This window comes from Solanum lycopersicum, chromosome 8, assembly GCF_036512215.1.
Source record: "Solanum lycopersicum chromosome 8, SLM_r2.1".
Taxonomy (NCBI): domain Eukaryota; kingdom Viridiplantae; phylum Streptophyta; class Magnoliopsida; order Solanales; family Solanaceae; genus Solanum; species Solanum lycopersicum.
In genome coordinates, this window is record NC_090807.1 from 56,852,058 (window position 1) to 56,870,017 (window position 17,960).

Consider the following 17,960-nt stretch of genomic DNA (forward strand, 5'->3'; position numbering starts at 1 on the left):
ACATGAATTGTTTTACTAGTCATGAATTAGGGAAGGTAAAATAAATCCTACGATTAAAATAGTGTGTTCGTAAACGTTCATATATACGAGAAGAAAATCAATAAATACCTATGTACGTAGTTCAATTATTTTATTTAATTATGAGAATTTGTGAGCAAGTATAACGAAATTAAGAAAGAAGACCTATTTTCTTTTTCTTTTTCTTTTTTATATATATAATTTTTTTTGAGTAATTTGGAAGTGCTCGTCCTTCCTAATTTTTCCAACAGATTTTAATCCTTACATTCTTTTTGTTTCAACTTTTAATTTGGTTGTCCTAATTTATTTATTTTAATCTATTTTTTAACAAAAAAAAACTTTTTGACAACATTTTAATTTTTAATTTCTACATTATCAGACTATAAAATTAAAAGGTGTTTAAATACATTTGATATATATTTAATTCTAAGTCATAAAATATAAAAATTTACTTTCTTAAACTACATACTAAATTAAAATAAGACAATCAAATTAAAATGGAGTTGGAAAAGGTATCATTTCTTATTAGGAATTTCACTCGAGATCTCAACCATTAGGCACATCGTGTACGTTCGTCATATTTTATCTTCCATCCAAGTGAATATATATTGTGAAAACACACATAATATAGAAAACGTAGAGGTGAAAATAAGATTTAAAGTTTATAGATTTTGATTTGTGTTTGAATTTATTACTTCTCCTAGTAATTATCATATTCACAAGTAAACATTTATACATCTTTAATGAAAGTTTTAATAATATAAATGCATAATCAAAACAAAAGCTATTGTGTTTATTCAAACACACTAGTTACTTATTATCTAGCTCCGCTGATTATTTTATTAAGAACGTGGCGCCGGCGGAACGTGAAGTTGATCTACAATTTTACGAGGCATGGATGTGACATTTTCCCCTCATATATACTCTACCTTCACTTCATCTAACACGTTTTCTGTTGTTTTTGCACCCCATGAATACATATATGTACAGTACTACAGACAGCATAGCTGTTTATTGATTTCAAAAACATAATTATTATGGCAACCCACTCCCCTACAAAGCTGGGTAGGGGTGATTGCAGTGCAGGAGGTGTTGTAGGACCATGGTTCATTTCTTATGTACAAGAAGATATATGGCTATTTCTGCACTTGTCCATAGCCACTTGTCAAGAGGGCTCATTAATTCTAGTTGAGAAAATAACACAAATTTCACGTGTTTAGGTCTTAATAAGGTACGCTCTCATTAGTTTAGGAAATTACTATTTGTGACACTTTTTTCTTTGTCAGGATATGTATCTGGCGCACTTAAATATATGTACTATATCAAAATTTGAGTTGAATTATCTGTTAATTTTTTTAGATATACATATGAGATTGACATGTATGTAGGATGTACTGACTCTCATGAGTTGCATACATATTTAGGATACATTGACCTTATTGCTCATGTCTCTCCTATATTGCTCACCTCTCTCCTTATGTGTTTGTATATATGGTACCAAATATCATGTATTTCGAATACATGAGATGGTGTAATTTGTTTCAAATATTATATCCAAATATGATATATATGTATCTAAAATATATAATTAACTCTCTCGCTTGCCTCTCTATGTACATGTGTATGTAGTGTCAAATATTTTATTTGTGCATTGATATATGTACCTTGCTTATAATCTACTATTTTAAAGGGGTGATGTATCTCACTTGAAATTAAGTACATAATTAGTGAAATAATAAGTAATTTTTTAAAACTATTGGAAGATTTAGTAGATATGATACAAATATTTGTCTTACTAGATAGTTTTCCATTCTCTTTTATATTTTTATTTCTATTCTCTAAGGTATTGTTATAACTTCTCACATTTTTTACTACATATGTCAGTAATTTATATGAGCATTCTTTTATTTCATTTGAAAGAAATATCATATTTTTATATTTAATAATAATTTAATTTAAAAATATTTTTTTAATTTTAATAAAATAATTTATAATTAGACAAATATGTATGACTTATTTTAGATTATATAATTTTTTTTCTTTATAAAATTATATTAAATAAAATCATATCACATAAATTTAAACAAAAGAAAGTATTAATTAGTTGTCATATGAACTATTTTGATGGAATAAATGACTCCCACTTGGTTTGGAAAAAAAATTAATTAGTTGTCATATGTAACAAACATAGTTATTTCAAAAAAAAAAAAAAAAAACTTAACTCTAGTAAAATCTTTTAGAACTTTTTAAAAATTGAATAAATGTATTCCTGACTAACATGTTACAAAATATTTTATTTGAAAATTCTAACCGAGTAAAAGAAGTTAACGATGAGGTAAACAAAAGTAACATTTTGACTATTTTATTTTTCAAAATAACGAATTATTGATAGTGTGTCAAAATAAAATTTGCATATGTGAAAATACATTATTTGGTATTTATTTTATTTCCTTATTGAGATCGAAATCTAAATTGTATAATTATTCAGGAATATATGAATTCTCAAGAAAAATGAGAGGAGCCATGGTGATCTCTTCCAAGAGTAAACAAAAAATCGAATACAATTGTAGTGACCATCGTGGATGATTTAACTACAATGAGAGAAACCACATGAATGCAAGAGATCTAAAAAACTAATGAGAAGAAAAAGTTACTTAAAAATTGTATAGCGTGATATATAATGCACATAAACTTGATTACGATAATAATGTTATATCTATAATGTTTTCGTATCTATATGAATTATTGACAATGAGAATGGCCGATTAGGTTAACCGTTAATGTTTTCAACCACTAATCATTTTAATTAAGAACAAAAAAGAGTTTGATATCTAAGGGGGTATTATATTATGCTACTTCCTTAAGTCCAATATAAATAAATTGTTCTTTAAAAGAAATTAAATAAAAAGTAATTTAATTCTATTATTCTCTAAAATTCTTTCCAAACACATTTGTAAAATTAGCCATATTATTTGAGATTTGAAAAAATAAGTTACTTTTAAAAAAAAACATTGAAATGATAATTTTAAAAACTAAATAAATGAATATATTTTAAAACTTTAAATCATTAATTTATTTTAAAGTATAAGAAAATGTCAAGAGTTACTTCTCTTTCTGATTTCATGTAATATCATTTAACTTGGCTCAATCCACAAATATATACTCTCTATCTACGTTTTAAAAAGAATAATCTAGTTTGACTTGGAACGTAGTTAAAAAAGAAATAATTTTGTGGTTCTAAATTAAAGTTATGTCAAATATACCAAAATGCCCTTTAATTTTGTGGTCTTAAACATGCCATGTGAAAAGTTAAAATTAAAGTATTGCAAAAAAAAAATTATCCTTTTTTAAACAAACTAAAAAGGAAATAATGCATTTTTTTTAAACGAAGAGAGTATTTGATTATAAATAATTTTACGGTAAAAAGAGAATTTCAAAATAAAATCATTGCTAATTATAATAAGATAATATTTTTTTAAAGAATACCAAGAAAACAGTTAAAAAAGTAATTTATATTATATTAGAGGGAGTTATCTTTTTATTGAAATAATAACTCTCTTAAAACCAATTAAACTGGCTTTAGTGATTGTAAATGACAAGATTTCGTTGTCGACATGAAAAAAAGGTGCCTAAAAGAAGAATTGAATTCCACTATGGAATCAAAGTTGTATTTTTCTTGTCTTATTTCCCTTTATTTAGTGTTAATTGAACTTTTGAAATTTTTTTAATTATTTTAAAATAATTAAATTGTTCAAAATTTAAAATAGATGTTTAAATTTTTTTACAAAATTTCTTTATTCCTTTAATGAATTTTCATATTGTTTAGAAAATAAGTTACATTAAAGTTATATTTATAATTTTATAACAGACAATAAACGCATATTAAATTACTAATTCAGTGAATATGAAATATCTCCAATTTTTTCTTTACAAGTTCTTTAAAAATAATACAAAAAATTGACATTCTCACTAATTTATCCTTTAATTCTTTTTAATACTTTATTTATATGTCTTACTCATTATTATTAGAATTCAGAATTGTTTCTTTTTTAAAACTTTACGATATTTATATTTTTTTTTAAATTGTTTTTTTTGGATAATCCTATTTTATTTTTAAAAGTAAATAAGACGGAGAATATGACCATTATGCAGTTATATATTATGTCTAAAGGACAGAAAGATTATCCACAAAATTTATTATTCAAGTACGTAGTAGGTAGGAGAAAACAGATACCCCCTCCACTTTATTTTATTCACTCTTGTTATTCAGTTATTAACACTAATTTCAAAAAGATATTACTCCTTAAAAGAATATATTTAGTAGTTAAGTATAACTTAAAAATGAGATTTTTTTAAAAAAAAATTGCTAACATGAACAGACAAAAAATAAATTTATTTAAAATATATAATTGAGTAAGTATAAAATGCTAAATTATCAGAAAATTTGTTTAGAAATTGAACAAAAATTTAAAAAATCTATAATATAGAGTGTTTTTTAATTTTTAAAATATGGTGAAAAAACATTTGAAAAAATAAGGGCCCACAAAATTTTGGGAATCAGTAGCTGATGCTGACACTGATAACGACTGTCGGCAAACGGATATCGCGCAACGTGTACCTTCTTTACCACATACATTAATATATTGTACCCCTTTTTATTATAAATACATATTTTTTATTCCGTTTTACTTGTTTAATTTATTAAAATAATTATTTAATAATATTTAATTTAATTTATTAAATTAAAAATAATTTATTTTTGTATGTCTATTTATTATTGCTATTAACTCCCAGTATCTAATATATTTTCAAGAACATCAAATTTAATATTTATTTAAATGATAAAATAGTAATTTTATATTTTTTAAAGTGTGTATTAAGTTAATGTTATATTTTTTAGTTAAAGAGTATATCAAGTTAATAGTAGATAATTATTGTTGCATAAATAGATTACTTTTCATAAAATCATTTAATGGCATCATTTCTTCTATTTTAATTATTCTTGAGCTTTGAAAGTATGAATTTAATAAATACAAAAAAAAAAAGAATTATTTATATTTATTGATTAAATTAATCAATCAAAATAAATTAATTGGTGTTCTTTTATTAATATTTAATTTCAAAAGAACATAAATAAGAGAAATGTTAACCTTACCTAATTTTTTTTAAAAATCATCTTAATGAAATCTAAAAAATACTTAACAATTAAATACGAACAAAAGGAATAGTATTTTTGTTCACTTGTCTTATTATTAATTCTATTTCGAAGTACAAATAAATTTGTAAAGTTAAAATTATAGTATTTTAAAAGACTCTTCTGGGACTTGTCTCGGGGTTTGCTCTGGGACGTGACTCTAGCAAAATGTCTCGAGATTCAAGTGAAATTTAGTTCTACAAGACTTATGCTCTAAGCACTTGATTGTATGTTCTAAGCATGCCCAATACCTAATCCTCGGGACTCGTCTAACAGATCTTACACAAATTATGTGATAAAATCTTTAATTAACATTATTGACCCTCATAATTCTTGAATAAATGAATGATACGTAACTTTTTAATCTATAAAGATAACAAGATTGAGAGTAACTCAAGTAATAAATGTAGTAGCGCATGTTTACTATTTGGTAATACTATGAAGGTAATTATATGTTACCTAACATTTTTCTTAAAATATATAGTGAAATTTTAGCTTTTCACTTATAATTGCTCTTCATGATTTTATCATAAGCTTCAAAATATATCATATTTTATTTAACGATTTGAAAGTAATTTTATTTTTATTCATGAAAGAGTGATGTTTATACTAGAATACTTGTAAGTTTATTGATTATTTTCTTTTAGGGTTTAGGGGGATAGCTTGTATAGTATGATATATATATATATATATATATATAGTGAAATTTTAGCTTTTCACTTATATATATATATTAAAATATATGATTATTTTATTATTAGAAAGTTAAGATATTAGATTATTTATATTTGTATAGTCATATTTTATTATTATTGAGATAATGATATTTCTCAAATCATAATTATAATATTTTTTTTATTATAAATAATCAATAATTATCTCAAATAAAATAATATAATTTCTATATATTATAGTTTTTCTATAAAAAATTTTATATGTAAAATTATTGAAAGGACTTTAATTAGTAATAAAACTACAAAATTGAATATACATGAGACTACGCCCCTATAGATCCATGAGACTTACTCTCCGTATCTCGAAGCTTACGCCATGCCCTGTACTATATAAGACATCTCGTCTCACATCCCTGTCTTTCAAAACATTAGCTAAAAACAAACATAACTTACTAAAAATTATCTTTTTAATTGTAAACTTTTAATAAACATATTAAAAGAAAAGATACAACTAATATATAACAGAGACGGTAAAATGTTAACTATAAAAGTATTTTTCGAATCTATCGGCATCTGTCCCTGGATTTCTCAGTCCATTATCACTATATTCATTGAAATAACAAGGGGAGATTTAAAAACTAATTAATGATTTTATTTTTTTTGTTTAATACGGTAAACATTAAATAAAACCATTGATCAAAACAATTAACGCGTGGGACTAAAGAAACCCCAGTTCAGTTTTAAAGCAAAATACGTTTGCATTCTAGAAAATAAAATTGAATTAGGCAAAAATAATTGGAGTAGAAAATTGGAAACAGCAAGGATATTTGGTCTACAAAAAATTTCCGATGAACTGGCCAGAAAGAACAAAAAGATCGATGCGTGGATATGATTTTATAAATAATTTAAATACAATATTGACTGACATCACTAACGACATTATTATATAATCAGAATCTTAGGCTTGAGCGGAGCTTTTTCATTGGTTACTTTTGTAATCGGTAAAAAGTAGTTTATTTTCTAAGTTTGTTGGGTATTTTGATTCCAAATATACAACAACAATGAATAATTTTATGCTCCAAGCTTTTTTATTACTACGTTTATTTTCACTGAATCATTCTTGTAACTGAATCTAATAGTACTGGATTCGATTCTCATCTACAGACTATAAAATGAGGGAAAGTTCATATCTACGTACTTAAATTTTAAAAATTTATATCTCCGTGATCATCTTCTTAATTATTGCATTGGTCTGATTAGTTCGAGTGACTCTAAGAACCTTTTATATTTATCTACCTTAGCATTATTAATTTTTTCATTTTTTATCTATTAAAATAATAATATTCAATCACTAATTAATAATAATTAAATCTAAAGATGTGTGTCCTTTTTTCTATATAAAAAATTGTACCATTTTTCCAGTACATCAAATTATTGAATTTTGAAACGTATCAAACTCTAAACGAATAAAAGGATAGTTAATTATTATATAAAAATATACATAAAGAGAATGTTTGAAGTGTTGCAACCTTGACTTGTCTCAACACATGAGTAGATAGATCAATAAACAAAGAAAAAAGAAAGTTGTTTTCACTTTTCCCAATAACTTGACACAAAATTAAAAGCCTTTTGAATGAAGAATTAATAATACTTCATGTAATACTGTCTACCATTTCTGAGACTGGAAAACAATTGTCACAATCAATTGTTTTAATTCCAAGAAAATAAAAACCCTATTTCAGGTGCCACAAGTATGAATTCTTGTACCAAAATTTTCAATATTTGCGGCTAAAAGTGAGTAACATTTTTCAAATAACAAAATCTTACCTAATTGTACCAAATAAAATAAAATAAAATCTTACTTAAATTTGTTTTCTTGTTACCGACTGTTTAGACAAGAATATATGTATGCCTTTCAGTACTTTTCAATTAAATAGTTTTTCATTGACTCATTTTTAGTGAAAGGTGCTGTTTCATAGGATCATTTTTAGTTAAAACAAACAACCAATAAGAACAATGTTATGGTACTGTAATCATTAATGTTAACGTTATTAATATTATGGTGATTAAATAGTAATCATCATTAATTACTTAAATAGTTAGCCAAGATTGTACGACGAAAAACTTACTAGCTATCCTGTCAAACTTTAATCATCGTAAGCTTTAATTAAATTCTTCTAATGTTTCTGATAAAAATGATTCATAAATTCACACATAACTTAACAATAAAATTGATAAAATTATTTTGTGATACAGATGGTATTTTTTAAATACCAAAAATTGGCTACGTACTCTACGTCGTTAAAAAATAATAACTTTTTCTTTATTTTTATTTTCTCTACCTTTTAACGCTATAACTACTAGACTTCTGGGAATAATGAAGCTGCCGACTTCGTAAATAAAAATATTAGAAAAACTGATTAAAAGAATTAAAGAAAACAATTGCCGACTTGAAATATTAATGATTATATATATCTACTGAGGTACACTTTTAAAATTTATTTTTAAAATGAAGAGAATGATAGTATAAATATACCATTAATTTAATTTACTTTTTTCATCCTTTTTTTCTTTCGGATACACTTTTTCTTAAAAAAAATGGAGAAATAAGGGAAATAATTTGAAGAGAAAATCAAAATCTCACCTACGAAATTAAAATTTAAATAGTCAAATTGATTGGATTTAAAATATTTAAAATTATCTAAGTTTAATTTTTTATTTAAATTTCCGTAAGTTTCTATAATATAAATTATTTAAGCCATTGATTACAAATTTGTGACGCACACATGACACAATAAAGAGTGTGCTGAATTACGTATGACACAAGAATTTCTCCTTCCATTTTATTTTATTTGATCTATTTTAACTTATATATATTCTTCTTAAAATAATACTTGTAAGTGTTATTTTATTAAAACTTTAAATATGACTATGAATATTTGTTATTATCTAACAATATAGTAAAATAATTGAAATTGATATATCTTAAGTTCTTAACTCTATCATTTTCGACTTATAAATTATAAGTTAAAAATTTATCTAAACATGATATCAATAGTTTAAATTATTTTTATTTTGTTCAATTTAAAATTTTCACACAAGTACTAATAATAATATGAATAATTTATACAACATTCACATTAATTGATATACGGTCCTAATTTTCATAAATTAATTTAAGTAATAAATAATTAATGTTAAACTAAAATAAGCAAAGATATTATTGTTCTTTTTATATTTAAAATTAATAAATAAAAATAAACGATAAAATCAATTTTATTGAATGAAATTTGAGGGAGTAAGGATCTTCGGAGTATCTGTTGGATGAAAAATGAAAAATTACAATTGTGTTTTGTGATTTTTTATGAATTTCAGATTAAAGGTAAAACAGTAAAAAATCATTTTGTACTCATGAGAATTTGATTTAAAAACTTTTTAATTAAAAACATTAAATAGGAAAAAACCTTTTGGTCAAAATAATATTTTAATAAATACTATTTTATTTTTTAAAAAATATTTCTATACCTTTTAATTTTAAGACCTTTTGATTAAAGAATGAAAAAATATTAATTTCTTTTAAAAATAAAAAGTATTTAAATATTTTCTAATTATTTAAAAATTTTCAAATAAATATTTATTATTATATTACCAGCCTTACAAATGAAAAGTTACAAATTAGAATAAGTGCAATGTGACATTACTAATCTAAAGCGATTGTCTTATCTTAATAATGAGAATGAATAATAATGACTCAGAAAAAGACTTTAATATGTTTGTCTTTTACAGACAATATATTTAGTGAATGCAAAATGAAAGGAATCAAAAGATAATGTCAAACAATTATGACGATTTGACCATTTTAGACGCTCAATACATGTGGGATTCGAAGATTGGTGAATAAGTGATAATTCATTTTTAAACATGTCTTTTAAAAAAATTATTCTATTTTTTTTTTTAAAAAAATAGTCAGAATTTTTTAAAATTAATTTATTCTTTATAAATATGTTATTAATATCTACTCCGAAATAGCTTTGACACCCCACATTTAGTCTTGTGAAAGCATAATTTAGGAAACATAAGTTTTTTTTTGTTATCGATGATGTCTTATTTGCTTAACCCTAATTATCACAAGATATTTGTTTGTAGGACTTTAATTTGCAGAATAACATTTGAATAATATATAATATGATATATTAGAAAATAGTAATTTTTATAATGAATAATTTTAATTATTTTAAAACTTATGAATATAAGTCATGTTTATATTTTTACATATTAAACGTGAAATATTATAATTAAAAATTATAATCAAATAATATTTATCATCTCATAATTAAATATAATATAAAAAAATTGTTATTTCTTTGGCAATATAACAAGTTAATGAACAAGTAAATGAAAAATTTTATTTTGTTAATATGGCAGACAATACTTGTGACAGGTCCACTCATATTTTGCCAAGTGGACTATAAAAGTTTCACTTGAAAAAAAATAGACTAACACCTTTCTCTTTCTTTTAACTATATTCAAAAAACCTTATCTTTTTCAATTTTATACTCCTTCCTCTATTTTTATCGACTTGTCGAAGTATATTTTTAATTTTATTTTTTTAAAATTATAATTTTTAACAATCTAAGAAAAAATATATCTTTTTCATATTAATTACTATTGAGTTTATGCCTTTATATGTTTAAAACTTTATTAATTAATAGGTGTAACATAAAAAATTAATTATATCAATTATTATTTTTTAATACATATGTTAAATCAAAATTTGATAACTAAAAAAAGGACGGAGGGGTATTTTTTATTTTTTCCTTTCAAATATGCTTTTGAATTATTTTAATTTTTTAAAAAAAGAAAAAATTGTAGGTAGGGGAAAGGGAATTAGGGAGGTGATGTAATATGGAGAGTCGAAAGGTGAATACAGGTAACCAATCAACTGCACTAAAATTTTACTATAACTCTTACTAAGTATTTTTATTCGTCAAAAGCTTAAATTTAATATTTTTATAGGTCTATTAGTTTTAAAACAAATATTTTATTAATAGAAATTAAATTGATTTTTCAAATATTGACATTAAATCAATAAGCCAATTTTCATTCCTTTGCTTTTTTTTTTTTATCATGTCTTTCATATATTCAATTTTCCCCCCTCTTTTTTTTTAAAAATTATACGATAATATAAAAAACTTGATCAAGCTATATACAACATCCTCCAAAAATTGTATGCATTATCTAAAGAAATCTAATGAATTATTTTAAACATTTTTTTATATAAAAAGTTAAAGATTTAATTGTAATTATAATAAATTCTTTTAAATTATAACGAGATACTTCCTATATATTATTTAATTTATATAATGAAGACAAAAAATTTTAATTTTTTTTTAGTATCACCAACTTTGATTTCTTCAATTTCATCCAATAAATTAAATTATATTTTTTCAATACATTTACTTTATTTTTTTCTTAAATAAATGATATAGAGTTAAAATAAATATACTAAATATTTGTGGGCAAGTACCAAAAATTCTTTTAACTTAAAATTACATCAAAAGTTTTTTTAAAAATGCATTAGAGAAATATTAGAGAGAGAACATACACATATATTATCTGAGAAGCCCCTCATACAATTGACACTATTTGTGCCTCTCACAAAATAAAAATTTTCACAAATAAATAAATAGACGAAATAATTACTACTCCTCCACTCTAGGACGGGACCCTCTGAGGATTTCTAAGTCAAAGCCATGTATTTAAATATTGATAGAGAAAAGCAAGTGGTTTTGAAAGTGGCACGTAATTTTATTTAAATTTCACGATTTATTTTTATTTGTTTATTTATTAAAAATAATAATTAATTTAATTTAGAGAATTATGTTCCGTACTATTCAGTATTAGCCATTTTAAAGTCATTATCTTAAATTAAATATAGACGAAAAAAGTAATTAATAAGAACCCAAAATCTTTTTCAATGATATAATTATAAAGAAGATCATCATCAAAAGATTCTTCATGTCTATAATTTACGTTCGAAAATGACCTTATTATTATTGCAGTAATCAATCAATTGGACTTTGCTTTATTATTATTTTATATAGGGAAGCTAGCCGAAAGCTACATTTATTTTCCTATTATTATTTCTTGCCTCTTTTTTCTTCCCATTCCAAAATTAATCATTTAGGTTCCCACTAGGTTGATAAATTAAGAAGAAAAAAAATAACAAACTTATAAAAATATAGGATATAGAATCTAAAAGCTTGCTAAAATAATTAGAGACAAAGATGTAGTTACCAATAAGAGAACTTTACTTTTAAAAAATTCAAAGTTTGTGTTATTTAATTAAACGAATAATTCCTCTTTAGGGGTATTAGAAACTTGTATTATATTTATTAGTGCGTCTGACGTAAATGCAAAGATTGCTTATACGGAGACAAGATGCAACATTTGGAGTAATTAAATATTTCATCTTAATTAAGGCTGCTGTGTAGTTGGTTCATTTAAAAAATGGAATTAGAAGAATAAATTAATAACAAAAATGATTAAGAACTTTGTTAATATTTTAAAGAATAAGTCATACTTTGAGTATTTATTGGATATACGTGGACTTCGTATTACCAAGCATAAATGTTTTCATGGAATGACGTTTAATTATTTTTCGAATGTATATGCATTATGGCGTAAGTATTATGTTAATTATAATTACTGGAACCCCCTCTCTTTCTCTCCCTCTCCTCCTCTTCTTTCTTTCTTTTTTTTTTTTAAAAAAAGGAAAAATTTAGAAACTTACTTGATATAGAAATTTAGAAAATATACTTTAATAAATATGATTTTTTTGGCTTACATTTTCTTTTTGAATTGAAAGATTACCATTACGGTTAAAGAGAGTCAGAGTGTGTTTGGTAAAATATTTTCTAATTTTTTTATATTTGGTTGGAACAAAAGTTTTGAAAAATATTTTTTCAAATTAACTCATTTTTCTCAGAATTAAAGAAAATAACTTTCCTTCAATAATTAAGGAAAATATTTTTCAACACTCTCCTCCACTTTTGAATTACATTTCTTTTTTAGGAAAACATCAATTTTAAAAAAATATTTTCAATTTCAAAATTTTATTTTTTTATCCCTGACCCCCCCCAAACCCATCGGCCAGCCCCCCAAACCCCAACCCCTCTCCAAAAAATTAATTTTGTTTTTTAAAAAATATTTTCAACTTCAAATTTAAAATTTTAAACTCCTACCCTCCCCCTTCCTCCGGGCAGCCCCCACTGCCCCACCCCAAAAAAATAATAATTTTATTTTTAAAAAATATTTTTAATTTCATAAATTATTTTTACTCTAGTAAAAATAAAAGATATCAATCAAAAACATTTTTTATAATCATCTCCAAAAAATATTTTCTACTCACCAACCAAACATGAAAAAATAAGTCAAAAATTCACTTATTTTCCAGAAAAACATTTTCTAGGAAAATATTTTTCATGAAAAAAAAACATTTTCCTCCGTACCAAACACACCCTCATTGACAACAAATTTTACAGTAGCAGTAATTGCATTTAGAGTAATTAAAACATTTAACAAGTATATAGAGTCAAGTGATTATACTTTCCGACGGAGAATCAAACTCTAAAATTTAAATAAGGTCTACCGCCATAAGGCGCTGATTCTCATGCGTCTAACAAGGCTCAGCTGTTTTTCGAAATTTTTAACAAATTTTCTTACCTTTTGACTTTAAACTCATGTAATGTACCTATATTAACTATGAGTCATAGTCAACTTAAATTAGTAAAATTGTACTCCTATATTCAAGAAGCATCTTTAAACACAATAAAATGGTGGATAAAGTTAGTTTATGAGATGAATTTCTTGTACAAGTATTAAAAGTCGTAAGATTTTATAAAAGCTAATTTATGGAATAAAATTGACATGTCACACAAAAGTGAAGTTATTAAAACATTTTTCAAGACTATTAAGAGTATAGAAATGATAAATATATAGGTCTTACAAGCTACATGATTGACCAATCTACCAAACTTTAAAAGCCAGAAAGACTATACATTATTGTCACTATATATAAATATATTTTCATCTATTTGGTGTCAAATTAAAGAGTACAACTCATACATTTAGAGGCATGTCTTTTACTCCTTTGGAAATTTATTCATCTCATCTTTTGTTTAATTTTTCTGAGTACATATCCAGCTAATTTTTATTTATTTTTTATGAAGTGCTTAATTTTTCTTCAAATTATTATTAATAGGTGAATAGAAAATATCTAACTAGACAACAATGACTAGAAGGTCCCTCAAATTCAAATCACGAATGAAGTTTTTCACAGACATTTTTATTTTTAGAGCCCGCTTGATTTAGCTGATTATAATAAGTGATAAAGATATATTCAAAACGTTGAAGTGATTGGTAGTAAAATAATGTTATTTAGCATTTTTTTCCCTATTAAAACGATTTACATGTCTCCTCAAAGTTATTTACACAAAATATAAATTTTAAGAATTATCTTTTTATGTATGGAAAAGAGAAAAAGAAAAATATGTAATGTAGAGAGAGATAGGGGTTTTGTTTTAGAATGAGTGTTTAATTCGAAGATTAAAACTGATAATAGAAGTATGAAAATAGTAAGAAAAAGGTTTGATCAAATTAAACTTCTTACAACTTTAATTTTTTATTTTTGGTTGATTTAAATAAGATAAAATATGCTCTAATTTAAGATATTTTCAGTGATACATTTATTTATTTATTTATTTATTTTGTCATATTTTTATGATTATACATGCCAAAATATGATTAATTGTATGGGTTTGATGTATGAATAATGAAAAATTACAAGGAGATTTTGTTTGTATTATATCGTAAGATGCTCAAACAACTGATCAATGATGGCCAACGTATTATTTTAATTAAAATCATATGTTTTATTAAAATTGTCCCCATTAAACTGTTACAGAATGACAAAAAGTCACACTTTAGCGATTAAAGAGATGGATGGACTCTTTAAAAAGCTTGGACGATCCTCCTCCCTTTGAGCTAGCAACTTTCTCATCTAATTGGTTGATTAAACTCTTAATAAGTTTACTCTCTTAATTGACAATACAAGAAAACAAAGTATCTTGTCATAGGGACAGAATGTCATGTCAAAGAAATCATGTGCTTTACATTAGATTAAACTAATTCTATTTCTTAATGATATTCAAGAATAAATAATGATTATCTTTTAATTTGTAGCAGCAGTAACCAATAAGGATTTAATAGAAATGATTTTTTACGAAATCAAAGTGGCCCAACATTTGATAACGATATTTCTTACTTTATGGAAAAAATAGATTCTCAAAGGGAATGATTAGTTGCAATTGATTTGATTTGATAAACAAAGCTTGTTAATTATCATACTATTATGAGTAAGATTTGAAAAAAGTCGCAAATTTCGACTTTAATCCTTCTTTAAAAAAAATAATGGCCTAATCACACAATTAACACCCTAAGAAAGTTCTAAATCTTTCTGCTTCAGGAATGGGTAAAATTAATTACTCATCTCTTGAAAGTGTACATAAGAAAATGGGTGGAATCAATACATGCTCTCTTATTGTTATCCAACAAATAGTTTTGGAAACAAATAAATTTTACTTTATTTTAAGTTGAGGATAATAATATTTTTATACATAAGTTATTGGTAAATTTTACTTTTTTTTACTCGGTGTTCGGGGTCTAATTGAAATTTCGACTAAATTTGAATTTCACTCAAAGTCCACCATGGGATAAACTCCTAATAAGATTCTTTTCATATCTAGGGTTCGAACTCGAGATTCTTGTTGATAAGGATTAAAAATGTAACAATCCATATGAAAATGGTCCAAAATATTTTTAAACAATGTCGAATTAAACAAAAATGTCATCAATTAAAAATAATTTAATTTAGAAATTTCTCTGACATCAATAGTTTGGTTCAAAAGATCTTTACAGCAAAAAATTTGGTTTGATAATACTCATATTGCTTCCTAATGAGTCAAATATATCATTGACCTGATAAATCTATTCATTTTCTTTCTAAACACACTCTAATCCTAATGAAAACATTACTTTTAAAGAATCTTGTTCCTATTTTTTAGTTAAAAAAATAACCCCATATATATACACTCTAATATATAGTCACCCCATCATTAATTTTCATTTATAAAAGAATTTTAAAAAATCCTAAAAATTTTGGTTTATAGAGATCTTTTATTTCTTAAAATTTTGGTTAGAAATAAAATTAAATGTCAATAAATTAAAACTTAAAAATTCAATCAAATATGTTGAGAAACTTTATAAGTAAAACACTCATAATTGAGTGACTTTCTAAGAAAAAGGTTCATAATCAAGTGACTTTTGAGTTAAAAATCAAAGTTGAATGACTTTTTAAGAAAAAAGTCCCTAATTGAGTAATCATGTGATATATTATATCGAGAAAATAATGTATATTTTAGTATTGGTATTACTAATCCATTATTTGGTTCAATTTATGTATAACTAAATTGTATAAGTATTGGTTACACAATATTTAGTATTATGCATAACTAATATATAAAAACCATTGTATTTTTAATGTGGAGGATTTTTTGCCTTCAAATATTTTCTCAAAAAAATTATGTAAGGCAGGCTACTTTTAATATATCAAGTCAAACGTTGAATAAGAAATAATGTCAACATAACTAATTGCAGCATAACTATTCCTCAACACTACACACACTAAAAAAAAAAAGAAGGAAAAAGTGGAAAGTTGTAAATTATTAAGAGCGATAAAGCCTATATAGATGCAAACTGATATTAGGGACCATGTTATAGAAATATAGACACATGTTTACGTAAATAGTTGGAAAAATAATATGAAATTTCCATCGAGGATTTTAGTTTTTTGGTGTTTATAAGTTTTTTGAGTTTCCAAATTAGACCAAATTTGTGATTTTCTTTTCCTTCTATTTTTATAAGATGTGTTTGTGCCTGAAACAATCGAGTGATATACTTCGATTAATTTTAGGATGATTTTACAAATTTACTCACTTCGAAACACATAGCGGTTAAATAAGGAGACCAATAATTAAGGTGACATGTGAATTTTTTTTACAAAATAATAAGCACGTACTAAATATAAATAAAACAGATTTACTTTCATTTTCAAGACACACTCTTATGACTCAACATATTGTCGTAATAATAGATTTATAATTATGAAATTTACTGTCGAGGTCACTATTATTATCCGACAAAATTGGCAAGTCATCTCACTAAAATATCATGGATCTCTTTCTAACACTCACTTTCTAGGTTAAATAATGGGATAATGTCCAAGTACCCCTTCAACCTATGCTTGAAATCTCAGAGGCACACTTATACTATACTAAGGTCCTATTACCCCCCTAAACTTATTTTATAAATAATTTTTGACCTACGTGACACTATCTTGTGGGCCCAACGATGGTTGACTTTTTTAAAAAAAACTAGTGTCACGTAGGCTAAAAAGGGGTAGAAAATTACTTATAAAATAAGTTTAGGGGGTAATAGAACCTTAGTATAGTATAAGTGTGTCTCTGGGATTTCAGACATAGATTGAGGGGGTACTTGTGCATTTTCCCTTTATAATATAATAAGTGTCTCAGGTTCAAAATTCAATATAAATAAAAAAATTATGCTCGATGATTCTTTTCATATATCTTAGTTTGGATGGATAGAGTAATTTGCTACTTGTTGCCGCTGATAAGAATTAACGGATATCTCGTAAAATACCTTGAGGTATGTAAAAATAACTGATTCGAACATCACAACTATTAAAATATGATAACAATAATAACAAAAGTGATAGAGACTTTTTGTTAGTAAACTATTTATCTTTTTGAATTTTTGGGTTAAGTGGGGATAATAAAAGAAGACAAAAAGGGGAAGGAAAGCAAAGGCTAATGGGACCTAAATACATGAGGGTGAAAGTGCCCTCACACAGCTAAGTTTTTTCTTTTTTCTTTTGTTTGTGGGTAATGGGATCTCTTTAATTTGGTTTATTTGATTTTTTTTGTACGGATGAATCT

General features: G+C 24.4%; 1 long non-coding RNA gene across 1 annotated transcript; it reads left to right on the forward strand.

Moving 5' to 3' along the window:
- The first annotated feature begins 963 nt into the window (after positions 1–963).
- LOC138337672 (uncharacterized) lies at positions 964–2,770 on the forward strand. Its single transcript, XR_011211070.1, has 2 exons — positions 964–1,249; positions 2,507–2,770. It is a non-coding gene; the product is annotated as an uncharacterized lncRNA (long non-coding RNA).
- Positions 2,771–17,960: the final 15,190 nt, after the last annotated feature.